The sequence below is a fragment of the Leptosomus discolor genome, chromosome 18 (genome assembly GCF_034619465.1).
Source record: "Leptosomus discolor isolate bLepDis1 chromosome 18, bLepDis1.hap2, whole genome shotgun sequence".
In the NCBI taxonomy this organism is placed as follows: Eukaryota; Metazoa; Chordata; class Aves; order Leptosomiformes; family Leptosomidae; genus Leptosomus; species Leptosomus discolor.
The window spans coordinates 1,713,182-1,730,923 of record NC_141408.1 but is presented as its reverse complement, the minus strand read 5'-3'; positions in this window follow the sequence as shown (position 1 = coordinate 1,730,923).

Below are 17,742 nucleotides of genomic sequence, written 5' to 3'. Positions count from 1 at the left end.
CGACGTAGAGCTGAAAGGTAGCTAACTACAGATGTAGAGCCCAACGCACGTCCCGACGTAGAGCCCAACGCACGTCCCGACGTAGAGCCCAACGCACGTCCCGACGTAGAGCTGAAAGTTAGCTAACTACAGACGTAGAGCCCAACGCACGTCCCGACGTAGAGCCCAGCGCACGTCCCGACGTATATCCCAAAGTATGTCCCGACGTAGAGCCCAACGCACGTCCCGACGTAGACCTGAAAGTAAGCTAAATCCCGACGTAGAGCCCAACGCACGTCCCGACGTAGAGCCCAACGCACGTCCCGACGTAGACCTGAAAGTAAGCTAAATCCCGACGTAGAGCCCAACGCACGTCCCGACGTAGAGCCCAACGCACGTCCCGACGTAGAGCTGAAAGTTAGCTAACTACAGACGTAGAGACCAATGCACGTCCCGACGAAGAGCCCAACGCATGTCCCGACGTAGAGCCCAACGCACGTCCCGACGTATTGCCCAACGCACGTCCCAACGTAGAGCTGAAAGTAAGCTAAATCCCAACGTAGAGACCAATGCACGTCCCGACGAAGAGCCCAACGCATGTCCCGACGTAGAGCCCAACGCACGTCCCGACGTAGAGCCCAACGGACGTCCCGACGTAGAGCTGAAAGTAAGCTAAATCCCAACGTAGAGGCCAACGCACGTCCCGACGTAGAGGCCAACGCACGTCCCGACGTAGAGCTGAAAGTAAGCTAAATCCCGAAGTAGAGACCAACGCACGTCGCGACGTAGAGGCCAACGCACGTCCCGACGTAGAGCTGAAAGTAAGCTAAATCCCGACGTAGAGCCCAACGCACGTCCCGACGTAGAGCCCAACGCACGTCCCGACGTAGAGCCCAACGCACGTCCCGACGTAGCGCCCAACGCACGTCCCGACGTAGAGCTGAAAGTAAGCTAAATCCCGACGTAGCGCCCAACGCACGTCCCGAAGTAGCGCCCAACGCACGTCCCGACGTAGCGCCCAACGCACGTCCCGACGTAGCGCCCAACGCACGTCCCGACGTAGAGCTGAAAGTAAGCTAAATCCCGACGTAGAGGCCAACGCACGTCCCGACGTAGAGCCCAACGCACGTCCCGACGTAGAGCTGAAAGTAAGCTAAATCCCGACGTAGAGCCCAACGCACGTCCCGACGTAGAGCCCAACGCACGTCCCGACGTAGAGCCCAGCGCACGTCCCGACGTATATCCCAAAGCATGTCCCGACGTTAAGGCCAACGCACGTCCCGACGTAGAGGCCAGCGCACGTCCCGACGTAGAGGCCAGCGCACGTCCCGACGTAGAGGCCAGCGCACGTCCCGACGTAGAGCCCAACGCACGTCCCGACGTAGAGCTTAAAGTAAGCTAAATCCCGACGTAGAGCCCAACGCACGTCCCGACGTAGAGCCCAACGCACGTCCCGACGTAGAGCTGAAAGTAAGATAAATCCCGACGTAGAGCCCAACACACGTCCCGACGTAGAGCTGAAAGTAAGCTAAATCCCGACGTAGAGCCCAACGCACGTCCCGACGTAGAGCCCAACGCACGTCCCGACGTAGAGCTGAAAGCAAGCTAAATCCCGACGTAGAGCCCAACGCACGTCCCGACGTAGAGCCCAACGCACGTCCCGACGTAGAGCCCAACGCACGTCCCGACGTAGAGCTGAAAGTTAGCTAACTACAGACGTAGAGACCAACGCACGTCCCGACGTAGAGCCCAACGCATGTCCCGACGTAGAGCCCAACGCACGTCCCGACGTAGAGCTGAAAGTAAGCTAAATCCCGACGTAGAGGCCAACGCACGTCCCGACGTAGAGGCCAACGCACGTCCCGACGTAGAGGCCAACGCACGTCCCGACGTAGAGCCCAACGCACGTCCCGACATAGAGCCCAACGCACGTCCCGACGTAGAGCTGAAAGTAAGCTAAATCCCGACGTAGTGCCCAACGCACGTCCCGAAGTAGCGCCCAACACACGTCCCGACGTAGCGCCCAACGCACGTCCCGACGTAGCGCCCAACGCACGTCCCGACGTAGAGCTGAAAGTAAGCTAAATCCCGACGTAGAGCCCAACGCACGTCCCGACGTAGAGCCCAACGCACGTCCCGACGTAGAACCCAACGCACGTCCCGACGTAGAGCTGAAAGTAAGCTAAATCCCGACGTAGAGCCCAACGCACGTCCCGACGTAGAGCCCAACGCACGTCATGACGTAGAGCCCAGCGCACGTCCCGACATATATCCCAAAGCATGTCCCGACGTTAAGGCCAACGCACGTCCCGACGTAGAGGCCAGCGCACGTCCCGACGTAGAGACCAGCGCACGTCCCGACGTAGAGCCCAACGCACGTCACGATGTAGAGCTTAAAGTAAGCTAAATCCCGACGTAGAGCCCAACACACATCCCGACATAGAGCCCAACGCACGTCCCGACGTAGAGCCCAACGCACGTCCCGACGTAGAGCCCAACGCACGTCCCGACGTAGACCTGAAAGTAAGCTAAATCCCGACGTAGCGCCCAACGCACGTCCCGACGTAGCGCCCAACGCACGTCCCGACGTAGCGCCCAACGCACGTCCCGACGTAGAGCTGAAAGTAAGCTAAATCCCGACGTAGAGCCCAACGCACGTCCCGACGTAGAGCCCAACGCACGTCCCGACGTAGAGCCCAACGCACGTCCCGACGTAGAGCTGAAAGTTAGCTAACTACAGACGTAGAGACCAATGCACGTCCCGACGTAGAGCCCAACGCACGTCCCGACATAGAGCCCAACGCACGTCCCGACGTAGAGCTGAAAGTAAGCTAAATCCCGACGTAGCGCCCAACGCACGTCCCGAAGTAGCGCCCAACACACGTCCCGACGTAGCGCCCAACGCACGTCCCGACGTAGCGCCCAACGCACGTCCCGACGTAGAGCTGAAAGTAAGCTAAATCCCGACGTAGAGGCCAACGCACGTCCCGACGTAGAGCCCAACGCACGTCCCGACGTAGAGGCCAACGCACGTCCCGACGTAGAGCTGAAAGTAACCTAAATCCCGACGTAGAGCCCAACGCACGTCCCGACGTAGAGCCCAACGCACGTCCAGACATAGAGCCCAACGCACGTCCCGACGTAGAGCTGAAAGTAACCTAAATCCCGACGTAGTGCCCAACGCACGTCCCGAAGTAGCGCCCAACACACGTCCCGACGTAGCGCCCAACGCACGTCCCGACGTAGCGCCCAACGCACGTCCCGACGTAGAGCTGAAAGTAAGCTAAATCCCGACGTAGAGCCCAACGCACGTCCCGACGTAGAGCCCAACGCACGTCTCGACGTAGAGCCCAACGCACGTCCCGACGTAGAGCTGAAAGTAAGCTAAATCCCGCCGTAGAGCCCAACGCACGTCCCGACGTAGAGCCCAACGCACGTCGTGACGTAGAGCCCAGCGCACGTCCCGACGTATATCCCAAAGCATGTCCCGACGTTAAGGCCAACGCACGTCCCGACGTAGAGGCCAGCGCACGTCCCGACGTAGAGGCCAGCGCACGTCCCGACGTAGAGCCCAACGCACGTCCCGATGTAGAGCTTGAAGTAAGCTAAATCCCGACGTAGAGCCCAACGCACATCCCGACGTAGAGCCCAACGCACGTCCCGACGTAGAGCCCAACGCACGTCCCGACGTAGAGCCCAACGCACGTCCCGACGAAGAGCTGAAAGTAAGCTAAATCCCGACGTAGCGCCCAACGCACGTCCCGAAGCAGCGCCCAACGCACGTCCCGATGTAGCGCCCAACGCACGTCCCGACGTAGAGCTGAAAGTAAGCTAAATCCCGACGTAGAGGCCAACGCACGTCCCGACGTAGAGGCCAACGCACGTCCCGACTTAGAGGCCAACGCACGTCCCGACTTAGAGGACAACGCACGTCCCGACGTAGCGCCCAACGCACGTCCCGACGTAGAGCTGAAAGTAAGCTAAACCCCGACGTAGAGGCCAACGCACGTCCCGAAGAAGCGCCCAACGCACGTCACGACGTAGACCTGAAAGTAAGCTAAATCCCGACGTAGAGCCCAACACACGTCCCGACGTAGAGCTGAAAGTAAGCTAAATCCCGACGTAGAGGCCAACGCACGTCCCGACGTAGAGGCCAACGCACGTCCCGACGTAGAGCTGAAAGTAAGCTAAATCCCGACGTAGAGGCCAACGCACGTCCCGACGTAGAGGCCAACGCATGTCCCGACGTAGACCTGAAAGTAAGCTAAATCCCGACGTAGAGCCCAACGCAGGTCCCGACGTAGAGCCCAACGCACATCCCGACGTAGAGCCCAACGCACGTCCCAAAGTAGAGCCCACCGCACGTCCCGACATAGAGAGCCCAACGCACGTCCCGACGAAAAGCTAAAAGTAAGCTAAATCCCGACGTAGCGCCCAAGGCACGTCCCGAAGTAGCGCCCAACGCACGTCCCGACGTAGCGCCCAACGCACGTCCCGACGTAGAGCTAAAAGTAAGCTAAATCCCGACGTAGAGGCCAACGCACGTCCCGACGTAGAGCCCAACGCACGTCCCGACGTAGAGGCCAACGCACGTCCCGACGTAGAGCTGAAAGTAAGCTAAATCCCGACGTAGAGCCCAACGCACGTCCCGACGTAGAGCCCAACGCACGTCCCGACGTAGAGCCCAACGCACGTCCCGACGTAGCGCCAAACGCACGTCCCGACGTAGAGCTGAAAGTTAGCTAACTACAGACGTAGAGCCCAACGCGCGTCCCGACGTAGAGCTGAAAGGTAGCTAACTACAGATGTAGAGCCCAACGCACGTCCCGACGTAGAGCCCAACGCACGTCCCGACGTAGAGCCCAACGCACGTCCCGACGTAGAGCTGAAAGTTAGCTAACTACAGACGTAGAGCCCAACGCACGTCCCGACGTAGAGCCCAGCGCACGTCCCGACGTATATCCCAAAGTATGTCCCGACGTAGAGCCCAACGCACGTCCCGACGTAGACCTGAAAGTAAGCTAAATCCCGACGTAGAGCCCAACGCACGTCCCGACGTAGAGCCCAACGCACGTCCCGACGTAGACCTGAAAGTAAGCTAAATCCCGACGTAGAGCCCAACGCACGTCCCGACGTAGAGCCCAACGCACGTCCCGACGTAGAGCTGAAAGTTAGCTAACTACAGACGTAGAGACCAATGCACGTCCCGACGAAGAGCCCAACGCATGTCCCGACGTAGAGCCCAACGCACGTCCCGACGTATTGCCCAACGCACGTCCCAACGTAGAGCTGAAAGTAAGCTAAATCCCAACGTAGAGACCAATGCACGTCCCGACGAAGAGCCCAACGCATGTCCCGACGTAGAGCCCAACGCACGTCCCGACGTAGAGCCCAACGGACGTCCCGACGTAGAGCTGAAAGTAAGCTAAATCCCAACGTAGAGGCCAACGCACGTCCCGACGTAGAGGCCAACGCACGTCCCGACGTAGAGCTGAAAGTAAGCTAAATCCCGAAGTAGAGACCAACGCACGTCGCGACGTAGAGGCCAACGCACGTCCCGACGTAGAGCTGAAAGTAAGCTAAATCCCGACGTAGAGCCCAACGCACGTCCCGACGTAGAGCCCAACGCACGTCCCGACGTAGAGCCCAACGCACGTCCCGACGTAGAGCCCAACGCACGTCCCGACGTAGAGCTGAAAGTAAGCTAAATCCCGACGTAGCGCCCAACGCACGTCCCGAAGTAGCGCCCAACGCACGTCCCGACGTAGCGCCCAACGCACGTCCCGACGTAGCGCCCAACGCACGTCCCGACGTAGAGCTGAAAGTAAGCTAAATCCCGACGTAGAGGCCAACGCACGTCCCGACGTAGAGCCCAACGCACGTCCCGACGTAGAGCTGAAAGTAAGCTAAATCCCGACGTAGAGCCCAACGCACGTCCCGACGTAGAGCCCAACGCACGTCCCGACGTAGAGCCCAGCGCACGTCCCGACGTATATCCCAAAGCATGTCCCGACGTTAAGGCCAACGCACGTCCCGACGTAGAGGCCAGCGCACGTCCCGACGTAGAGGCCAGCGCACGTCCCGACGTAGAGGCCAGCGCACGTCCCGACGTAGAGCCCAACGCACGTCCCGACGTAGAGCTTAAAGTAAGCTAAATCCCGACGTAGAGCCCAACGCACGTCCCGACGTAGAGCCCAACGCACGTCCCGACGTAGAGCTGAAAGTAAGATAAATCCCGACGTAGAGCCCAACACACGTCCCGACGTAGAGCTGAAAGTAAGCTAAATCCCGACGTAGCGCCCAACGCACGTCCCGACGTAGAGCCCAACGCACGTCCCGACGTAGAGCTGAAAGCAAGCTAAATCCCGACGTAGAGCCCAACGCACGTCCCGACGTAGAGCCCAACGCACGTCCCGACGTAGAGCCCAACGCACGTCCCGACGTAGAGCTGAAAGTTAGCTAACTACAGACGTAGAGACCAACGCACGTCCCGACGTAGAGCCCAACGCATGTCCCGACGTAGAGCCCAACGCACGTCCCGACGTAGAGCTGAAAGTAAGCTAAATCCCGACGTAGAGGCCAACGCACGTCCCGACGTAGAGGCCAACGCACGTCCCGACGTAGAGGCCAACGCACGTCCCGACGTAGAGCCCAACGCACGTCCCGACATAGAGCCCAACGCACGTCCCGACGTAGAGCTGAAAGTAAGCTAAATCCCGACGTAGTGCCCAACGCACGTCCCGAAGTAGCGCCCAACACACGTCCCGACGTAGCGCCCAACGCACGTCCCGACGTAGCGCCCAACGCACGTCCCGACGTAGAGCTGAAAGTAAGCTAAATCCCGACGTAGAGCCCAACGCACGTCCCGACGTAGAGCCCAACGCACGTCCCGACGTAGAACCCAACGCACGTCCCGACGTAGAGCTGAAAGTAAGCTAAATCCCGACGTAGAGCCCAACGCACGTCCCGACGTAGAGCCCAACGCACGTCATGACGTAGAGCCCAGCGCACGTCCCGACATATATCCCAAAGCATGTCCCGACGTTAAGGCCAACGCACGTCCCGACGGAGAGGCCAGCGCACGTCCCGACGTAGAGACCAGCGCACGTCCCGACGTAGAGCCCAACGCACGTCACGATGTAGAGCTTAAAGTAAGCTAAATCCCGACGTAGAGCCCAACACACATCCCGACATAGAGCCCAACGCACGTCCCGACGTAGAGCCCAACGCACGTCCCGACGTAGAGCCCAACGCACGTCCCGACGTAGACCTGAAAGTAAGCTAAATCCCGACGTAGCGCCCAACGCACGTCCCGAAGTAGCGCCCAACGCACGTCCCGATGTAGCGCCCAACGCACGTCCCGACGTAGAGCTGAAAGTAAGCTAAATCCCGACGTAGAGGCCAACGCACGTCCCGACGTAGAGGCCAACGCACGTCCCGACTTAGAGGCCAACGCACGTCCCGACGTAGAGGACAACGCACGTCCCGACGTAGCGCCCAACGCACGTCCCGACGTAGAGCTGAAAGTAAGCTAAATCCCGACGTAGAGGCCAACGCACGTCCCGACGTAGAGCCCAACGCACGTCCCGACGTAGAGCCCAACGCACGTCCCGACGTAGAGCTGAAAGTAAGCTAAATCCCGACGTAGAGCCCAACGCACGTCCCGACGTAGAGCCCAACGCAAGTCCCGACGTAGAGCCCAACGCACGTCCCGACGTAGCGCCAAACGCACGTCCCGACGTAGAGCTGAAAGTTAGCTAACTACAGACGTAGAGTCCAACGCGCGTCCCGACGTAGAGCTGAAAGGTAGCTAACTACAGATGTAGAGCCCAACGCACGTCCCGACGTAGAGCCCAACGCACGTCCCGACGTAGAGCCCAACGCACGTCCCGACGTAGAGCCCAACGCACATCCCGACGTAGAGCTGAAAGTTAGCTAACTACAGACGTAGAGCCCAACGCACGTCCCGACGTAGAGCCCAAAGCACGTCCCGACGTAGAGCCCAGCGCACGTCCCGACGTATATTCCAAAGCATGTCCCGACGTAGAGCCCAACGCACGTCCCGACGTAGACCTGAAAGTAAGCTAAATCCCGACGTAGAGCCCAACGCACGTCCCGACGTAGAGCCCAACGCACGTCCCGACGTAGAGCTGAAAGCAAGCTAAATCCCGACGTAGAGCCCAACGCACGTCCCGACGTAGAGCCCAACGCACGTCCCGACGTAGAGCCCAACGCACGTCCCGACGTACAGCCCAACGCACGTCCCGACGTAGAGCTGAAATTTAGCTAACTACAGACGTAGAGACCAATGCACGTCCCGACGTAGAGCCCAACGCATGTCCCGACGTAGAGCCCAACGCACGTCCCGACGTAGAGCTGAAAGTAAGCTAAATCCCGACGTAGAGGCCAACGGACGTCCCGACGTAGAGCTGAAAGTAAGCTAAATCCCAACGTAGAGGCCAACGCACGTCCCGACGTAGAGGCCAACGCACGTCCCGACGTAGAGCTGAAAGTAAGCTAAATCCCGAAGTAGAGGCCAACGCACGTCGTGACGTAGAGGCCAACGCACGTCCCGACGTAGAGCTGAAAGTAAGCTAAATATCGACGTAGAGGCCAACGCACGTCCCGACGTAGAGCTGAAAGTAAGCTAAATATCGACGTAGAGCCCAACGCACGTCCCGACGTAGAGCCCAACGCACGTCCCGACGTAGAGCCCAACGCACGTCCCGACGTAGAGCCCAACGCACGTCCCGACATAGAGCCCAACGCACGTCCCGACGTAGAGCTGAAAGTAAGCTAAATCCCGACGTAGCGCCCAACGCACGTCCCGACGTAGCGCCCAACGCACGTCCCGACGTAGAGCTGAAAGTAAGCTAAATCCCGACGTAGAGGCCAACGCACGTCCCGACGTAGAGCCCAACGCACGTCCCGACGTAGAGCCCAGCGCACGTCCCGACGTAGAGCCCAGCGCACGTCCCGACGTATATCCCAAAGCATGTCCCGACGTTAAGGCCAACGCACGTCCCGACGTAGAGGCCAGCGCACGTCCCGACGTAGAGGCCAGCGCACGTCCCGACGTAGAGCTGGAAGTAAGCTAAATCCCGACGTAGAAGCCAACGCACGTCCCGACGTAGAGCCCAACGCACGTCCCGACGTAGAGCTGAAAGTAAGCTAAATCCCGACGTAGAGCCCAACGCACGTCCCGACGTAGAGCCCAACGCACGTCCCGACGTAGAGCCCAGCGCACGTCCCGACGTATATCCCAAAGCATGTCCCGACGTTAAGGCCAACGCACGTCCCGACGTAGAGGCCAGCGCACGTCCCGACGTAGAGGCCAGCGCACGTCCCAACGTAGAGCTTAAAGTAAGCTAAATCCCGACGTAGAGCCCAACGCACGTCCCGACGTAGAGCCCAACGCACGTCCCGACGTAGAGCCCAACGCACGTCCCGACGTAGAGCCCAACGCACGTCCCGACGTAGAGCCCAACGCACGTCCCGACGTAGAGCTGAAAGTAAGATAAATCCCGACGTAGAGCCCAACACACGTCCCGACGTAGAGCTGAAAGTAAGCTAAATCCCGACGTAGAGCCCAACGCACGTCCCGACGTAGAGCCCAACGCACATCCCGACGTAGAGCTGAAAGCAAGCTAAATCCCGACGTAGAGCCCAACGCACGTCCCGACGTAGAGCCCAACGCACGTCCCGACGTAGAGCCCAACGCACGTCCCGACGTAGAGCTGAAAGTTAGCTAACTACAGACGTAGAGACCAACGCACGTCCCGACGTAGAGCCCAACGCATGTCCCGACGTAGAGCCCAACGCACGTCCCGACGTAGAGCTGAAAGTAAGCTAAATCCCGACGTAGAGGCCAACGGACGTCCCGACATAGAGCTGAAAGTAAGCTAAATCCCAACGTAGAGGCCAACGCACGTCCCGACGTAGAGGCCAACGCACGTCCCGACGTAGAGGCCAACGCACGTCCCGACGTAGAGCTGAAAGTAAGCTAAATCCCGACGTAGAGGCCAACGCACATCGCGACGTAGAGGCCAACGCACGTCCCGACGTAGAGCTGAAAGTAAGCTAAATCCCGACGTAGAGCCCAACGCACGTCCCGACGTAGAGCCCAACGCACGTCCCGACGTAGAGCCCAACGCACGTCCCGACATAGAGCCCAACGCACGTCCCGACGTAGAGCTGAAAGTAAGCTAAATCCCGACGTAGTGCCCAACGCACGTCCCGAAGTAGCGCCCAACACACGTCCCGACGTAGCGCCCAACGCACGTCCCGACGTAGCGCCCAACGCACGTCCCGACGTAGAGCTGAAAGTAAGCTAAATCCCGACGTAGAGCCCAACGCACGTCCCGACGTAGAGCCCAACGCACGTCCCGACGTAGAACCCAACGCACGTCCCGACGTAGAGCTGAAAGTAAGCTAAATCCCGACGTAGAGCCCAACGCACGTCCCGACGTAGAGCCCAACGCACGTCCCGACGTAGAGCCCAGCGCACGTCCCGACGTATATCCCAAAGCATGTCCCGACGTTAAGGCCAACGCACGTCCCGACGTAGAGGCCAGCGCACGTCCCGACGTAGAGGTCAGCGCACGTCCCGACGTAGAGCCCAGCGCACGTCCCGACGTAGAGCCCAACGCACGTCCCGATGTAGAGCTTAAAGTAAGCTAAATCCCGACGTAGAGCCCAACACACATCCCGACATAGAGCCCAACGCACGTCCCGACGTAGAGCCCAACGCACGTCCCGACTTAGACCTGAAAGTAAGCTAAATCCCGACGTAGCGCCCAACGCACGTCCCGAAGTAGCGCCCAACGCACGTCCCGATGTAGCGCCCAACGCACGTCCCGACGTAGAGCTGAAAGTAAGCTAAATCCCGACGTAGAGGCCAACGCACGTCCCGACGTAGAGGCCAACGCACGTCCCGACTTAGAGGCCAACGCACGTCCCGACTTAGAGGACAACGCACGTCCCGACGTAGCGCCCAACGCACGTCCCGACGTAGAGCTGAAAGTAAGCTAAATCCCGACGTAGAGGCCAACGCACGTCCCGACGTAGAGCCCAACGCATGTCCCGACGTAGAGCCCAACGCACGTCCCGACTTAGACCTGAAAGTAAGCTAAATCCCGACGTAGCGCCCAACGCACGTCCCGAAGTAGCGCCCAACGCACGTCCCGATGTAGCGCCCAACGCACGTCCCGACGTAGAGCTGAAAGTTAGCTAACTACAGACGTAGAGCCCAACGCGCGTCCCGACGTACAGCCCAACACGCGTCCCGACGTAGAGCCCAATGCGCGTCCCGACGTAGAGCCGAACGCACGTCCCGACGTAGCGCCCAACGCACGTCCCGACATGGAGCTGAAAGTAAGCTAAATCCCGACGTAGAGGCCAACGCACGTCCCGACGTAGAGGCCAACGCATGTCCTGCCGTAGAGCCCAACGCACGTCCCGACGTAGTGCCCGATGCACGTCCCGACGTAGCGCTGAAAGTTAGCTAACTACAGATGTAGAGCCCAACGCACGTCCCGACGTAGAGCCCAACGCACGTCCCGACGTAGAGCTTAAAGTAAGCTAAATCCCGACGTAGAGCCCAACGCACGTCCCGACGTAGAGCCCAACGCACGTCCCGACGTAGCGCCCTACGCACGTACCGACGTAGCGCCCAACGCACGTCCCGACGTAGAGCTGAAAGTTAGCTAACTACAGACGTAGAGCCGAACGCACGTCCCGACGTAGAGCTGAAAGTTAGCTAACTACAGACGTAGAGCCCAACGCACGTCCCGACGTATAGCCCAACGCACGTCCCGACGTAGAGGCCAACGCGCGTCCCGACGTAGAGCCCAACGCACGTCCCGACGTAGAGGCCAACGCACGACCCGACGTAGAGGCCAACGCGCGTCCCGACGTAGAGGCCAACGCGCGTACCGACGTAGAGCTGAAAGTAAGCTAAAGCCCAACGTAGAGCCCAACGCAAGTCCCGAAGTAGAGCCCAACGCACGTCCCGACGTAGAGCCCAACGCACGTCCCGACGTAGAGCTGAAAGTAAGCTAAATCCCGACGTAGAGGCCAACGCACGTCCCGACGTAGAGGCCAACGCATGTCCTGCCGTAGAGCCCAACGCACGTCCCGACGTCGTGCCCAATGCACGTCCCGACGTAGCACCCAACACACGTCCCGACGTAGAGCTGAAAGTTAGCTAACTACAGACGTAGAGCCCAACGCACGTCCCGACGTAGAGCCCAACGCACGTCCCGACGTAGAGCTGAAAGTAAGCTAAATCCCAACGTAGAGCCCAACGCACGTCCCGACGTAGAGCCCAACGCACGTCCCGACGTAGAGCCCAACGCACGTCCCGACGTAGAGCCCAACGCACGTCCCGACGTAGAGCCCAACGCACGTCCCGACGTAGAGCTGAAAGTAAGCTAAATCCGATGTAGAGGCCAACGCACGTCCCGACGTAGAGCTGAAAGTAAGCTAAATCCCGACGTAGAGCCCAACGCACGTCCCGACGTAGAGCCCAACGCACGTCCCGACGTAGAGCTGAAAGTTGGCTAACTACAGACGTAGAGCCCAACGCACGTCCCGACGTAGAGCCCAACGCACGTCCCGACGTAGAGGCCAACGCACGTCCCGACGTAGAGCCGAACGCACGTCCCGACGTAGAGCTGAAAGTAAGCTAAATCCCGACGTAGAGGCCAACGCACGTCCCGACGTAGAGGCCAACGCGCGTCCCGACGTAGAGCTGAAAGTAAGCTAAATCCCGACGTAGAGACCAACGCACGTCCCGCCGTAGAGGCCAACGCACGTCCCGCCGTAGAGGCCAACGCACGTCCCGCCGTAGAGGCCAACGCACGTCCCGCCGTAGAGCCCAACGCACGTCCCGCCGTAGAGCCCAACGCACGTCCCGACGTAGAGCCCAACGCACGTCCCGACGTAGAGCCCAACGCACGTCCCGACGTAGAGCCCAACGCACGTCCCGACGTAGAGCTGAAAGTAAGCTAAATCCCGACGTAGAGCCCAACGCACGTCCCAACGTAGAGCCCAACGCACGTCTCGACGTAGAGCCCAATGCACGTCTCGACGTAGAGCCCAACGCACGTCCCGACGTAGCGCCCAACACATGTCCCGACGTAGAGCTGAAAGTTAGCTAACTACAGACGTAGAGCCCAACGCACTTCCCGACGTAGAGCTGAAAGTTAGCTAACTACAGACGTAGAGCCCAACGCACGTCCCGACGTAGAGCTGAAAGTTAGCTAACTACAGACGTAGAGCCCAATACACGTCCCGACGGAGAGCTCAAAGTTAGCTAACTACAGACGTAGAGCCCAACACACGTCCCGACGTAGACCCCAACGCACGTCTCGACGTAGAGCCCAACGCACGTCTCGACGTAGAGCCCAACGCACGTCTCGACGTAGAGCCCAACGCACGTCTCGACGTAGAGCCCAACGCACGTCCCGACGTAGAGCTGAAAGTAAGCTAAATCCCAACGTAGAGCCCAACGCACGTCCCGACGTAGAGCCCAACGCACGTCCCGACGTAGAGCTGAAAGTTGGCTAACTACAGACGTAGAGCCCAACGCACGTCCCGACGTAGAGCCCAACGCACGTCCCGACGTAGAGCTGAAAGTAAGCTAAATCCCAACGTAGAGCCCAACGCACGTCCCGACGTAGAGCTGAAAGTAACCTAATCCCGACGTAGAGGCCAACGCACGTCCCGACGTAGAGGCCAACGCACGTCCCGACGTAGAGCTGAAAGTAAGCTAAATCCCGACATAGAGGCCAACGCACGTCCCGACGTAGAGGCCAAGGCACGTCCCGCCGTAGAGCCCAACGCACGTCCCGACGTATTGCCCAACGCACGTCCCGACGTAGCGCCCAACGCACGTCCCGACGTAGCGCCCAACGCACGTCCCGACGTAGAGCTGAAAGTTAGCTAACTACAGACGTAGAGCCCAACGCACGTCCCGACGTAGAGCCCAACGCACGTCCCGACGTAGAGCTGAAAGTAAGCTAAATCCCAACGTAGAGCCCAACGCACGTCCCGACGTAGAGCCCAACGCACGTCCCGCCGTAGCGCCCAACGCACGTCCCGCCGTAGCGCCCAACGCACGTCCCGACGTAGCGCCCAACGCACGTCCCGACGTAGAGCTGAAAGTTAGCTAACTACAGACGTAAAGCCGAACGGACGTCCCGACGTAGAGCTGAAAGTTAGCTAACTACAGACGTAGAGCCCAACGCACATCCCGAAGTAGAGCCCAACGCGCGTCCCGACGTAGAGCCCAACGCGCGTCCCGACGTAGAGCCCAACGCGCGTCCCGACGTAGAGCCCAACGCGCGTCCCGACGTAGAGCTGAAAGTTAGCTAACTACAGACGTAGAGCCCAACGCACGTCCCGACGTAGAGCTGAAAGTAAGCTAAATCCCAACGTAGAGCCCAACGCATGTCACGACGTAGAGCCCAACGCACGTCCCGACGTAGAGCCCAACGCACGTCCCGACGTAGAGCCCAACGCACGTCCCGACGTAGAGCTGAAAGTAAGCTAAATCCCGACGTAGAGCCCAACGCACGTCCCAACGTAGAGCCCAACGCACGTCCCGACGTAGAGCTGAAAGTTGGCTAACTACAGACGTAGAGCCCAACGCGCGTCCCGACGTAGAGCCCTACACGCGTCCCGACGTAGAGCCCAACGCGCGTCCCGACGTAGTGCCCAACGCGCGTCCCGACGTAGTGCCCAACGCGCGTCCCGACGTGGAGCTGAAAGTAAGCTAAATCCCGACGTAGAGCCCAACGCACGTCCCGACGTAGAGCCCAGCGCACGTCCCGACGTAGAGCCCAGCGCACGTCCCGACGTAGAGCCCAACGCACGTCCCGACGTAGAGCTGAAAGTAAGCTAAATCCCGACGTAGAGGCCAACGCACGTCCCGACGTAGAGGCCAACGCGCGTCCCGATGTAGAGCTGAAAGTAAGCTAAATCCCGAAGTAGAGGCCAACGCACGTCCCGCCGTAGAGGCCAACGCACGTCCCGCCGTAGAGGCCAACGTACGTCCCGACGTAGAGCCCAACGCACGTCCCGACGTAGAGCCCAACGCACGTCCCGAAGTAGATGCCAACGCACGTCCCGACGTAGAGCCCAAAGCACGTCCCGACGTAGAGCTGAAAGTAAGCTAAATCCCGACGTAGAGCCCAACGCACGTCCCAACGTAGAGCCCAACGCAAATCTCGACGTAGAGCCCAACGCACGTCCCGACGTAGCGCCCAACACACGTCCCGACGTAGAGCTGAAAGTTAACTAACTACAGACGTAGAGCCCAACGCACGTCCCGACGTAGAGCTGAAAGTTAGCTAACTACAGACGTAGAGCCCAACGCACGTCCCGACGTAGAGCAGAAAGTTAGCTAACTACAGACGTAGAGCCCAACGCACGTCCCGACGTAGAGCTGAAAGTTAGCTAACTACAGACGTAGAGCCCAACGCACGTCCCGACGTAGAGCTGAAAGTAAGCTAAATCCCGACGTAGAGGCCAACGCACGTCGCGACGTAGAGGCCAACGCACGTCCCAACGTAGAGCTGAGAGTACGCTAAATCCCGACGTAGAGGCCAACGCACGTCCCGACGTAGAGGCCAACGCACGTCCCGACGTAGAGGCCAACGCACGTCCCGACGTAGAGGCCAACGCACGTCCCGACGTAGAGGCCAACGCACATCCCGACGTAGCGCCCAACGCACGTCCCGACATAGAGCTGAAAGTTAGCTAACTACAGACGTAGAGCCCAACGCACGTCCCGACGTAGAGCTGAAAGTTAGCTAACTACAGACGTAGAGCCCAATGCACGTCCCGACGTAGAGCTCAAAGTTAGCTAACTACAGACGTAGAGCCCAACACACGTCCCGACGTAGAGCCCAACGCACGTCCCGACGTAGAGCCCAACGCACGTCCCGACGTAGAGCCCAACGCACGTCCCGACGTAGAGCCCAACGCACGTCCCGACGTAGAGCCCAACGCACGTCCCGACGTAGAGCTGAAAGTAAGCTAAATCCCGACGTAGAGGCCAACGCACGTCCCGACGTAGAGCTGAAAGTAAGCTAAATCCCGACGTAGAGCCCAACGCACGTCCCGACGTAGAGCCCAACGCACGTCCCGACGTAGAGCTGAAAGTTGGCTAACTACAGACGTAGAGCCCAACGCGCGTCCCGACGTAGAGCCCAACGCACATCCCGATGTAGAGCTGAAGTTTAGCTAACTACAGACGTACAGCCCAACGCGCGTCCCGACGTAGAGCCCAACGGACATCCCGACGTAGAGCCCAATGCACGTCCCGACGTAGAGCCCAACGCACGTCCCGACGTAGAGCTGAAAGTAAGCTAAATCCCGACGTAGAGGCCAACGCACGTCCCGCCGTAGAGGCCAACGCACGTCCCGACGTAGAGCCCAAGGCACGTCCCGACGTAGAGCCCAACGCACGTCCCGACGTAGAGCCCAACGCACGTCCCGAAGTAGATGCCAAGGCACGTCCCGACGTAGAGCCCAAAGCACGTCCCGACGTAGAGCTGAAAGTAAGCTAAATCCCGACTTAGAGCCCAACGCACGTCCCAACGTAGAGCCCAACGCACGTCTCGACGTAGAGCCCAACGCACGTCTCGACGTAGCGCCCAACGCACGTCCCGACGTAGAGCTGAAAGTTAGCTAACTACAGATGTAGAGCCCAACGCACGTCCCGACGTAGAGCTGAAAGTTAGCTAACTACAGACGTAGAGCCCAACGCACGTCCCGACGTAGAGCTCAAAGTTAGCTAACTACAGACGTAGAGCCCAACACACGTCCCGACGTAGAGCCCAACGCACGTCCCGACGTAGAGCCCAACGCACGTCCCGACGTAGAGGCCAACGCACGTCCCGACGTAGAGCTGAAAGTAAGCTAAATCCCGACGTAGAGGCCAACGCACGTCCCGACGTAGAGCTGAAAGTAAGCTAAATCCCGACGTAGAGCCCAACGCACGTCCCGACGTAGAGCTGAAAGTTGGCTAACTACAGACGTAGAGCCCAACGCACGTCCCGACGTAGAGCCCAACGCACGTCCCGACGTAGAGCCCAACGCACGTCCCGATGTAGAGCTGAAGGTTAGCTAACTACAGACGTAGAGCCCAACGCACGTCCCGACGTAGAGCCCAACGCACGTCCCGACGTAGAGCCCAACGCACGTCCCGACGTAGAGCCCAACGCACGTCCCGACGTAGAGCCCAACGCACGTCCCGACTTAGAGCCCAACGCACGTCCCGACGTAGAGCCCAACGCACGTCCCGACGTAGAGCCCAACGCACGTCCCGACGTAGAGCTAAAAGTAAGCTAAATCCCGACGTAGAGGCCAACGCACGTCCCGACGTAGAGCTGAAAGTAAGCTAAATCCCAACGTAGAGGCCAACGCACGTCCCGACGTAGAGCTGAAAGTAAGCTAAATCCCGACGTAGAGGCCAACGCACGTCCCGACGTAGAGGCCAACGCACGTCCCAACGTAGAGCTGAAAGTAAGCTAAAGCCCGACGTAGAGGCCAACGCACGTCCCGACGTAGAGGCCAACGCACGTCCCGACGTAGAGGCCAACGCACGTCCCGACGTAGAGCCCAACGCACGTCCCGACGTAGAGACCAACGCACGTCCCGACGTAGAGCTGAAAGTTAGCTAACTACAGACGTAGAGCCCAACGCACGTCCCGACGTAGAGCTGAAAGTTAGCTAACTACAGACGTAGAGCCCAAC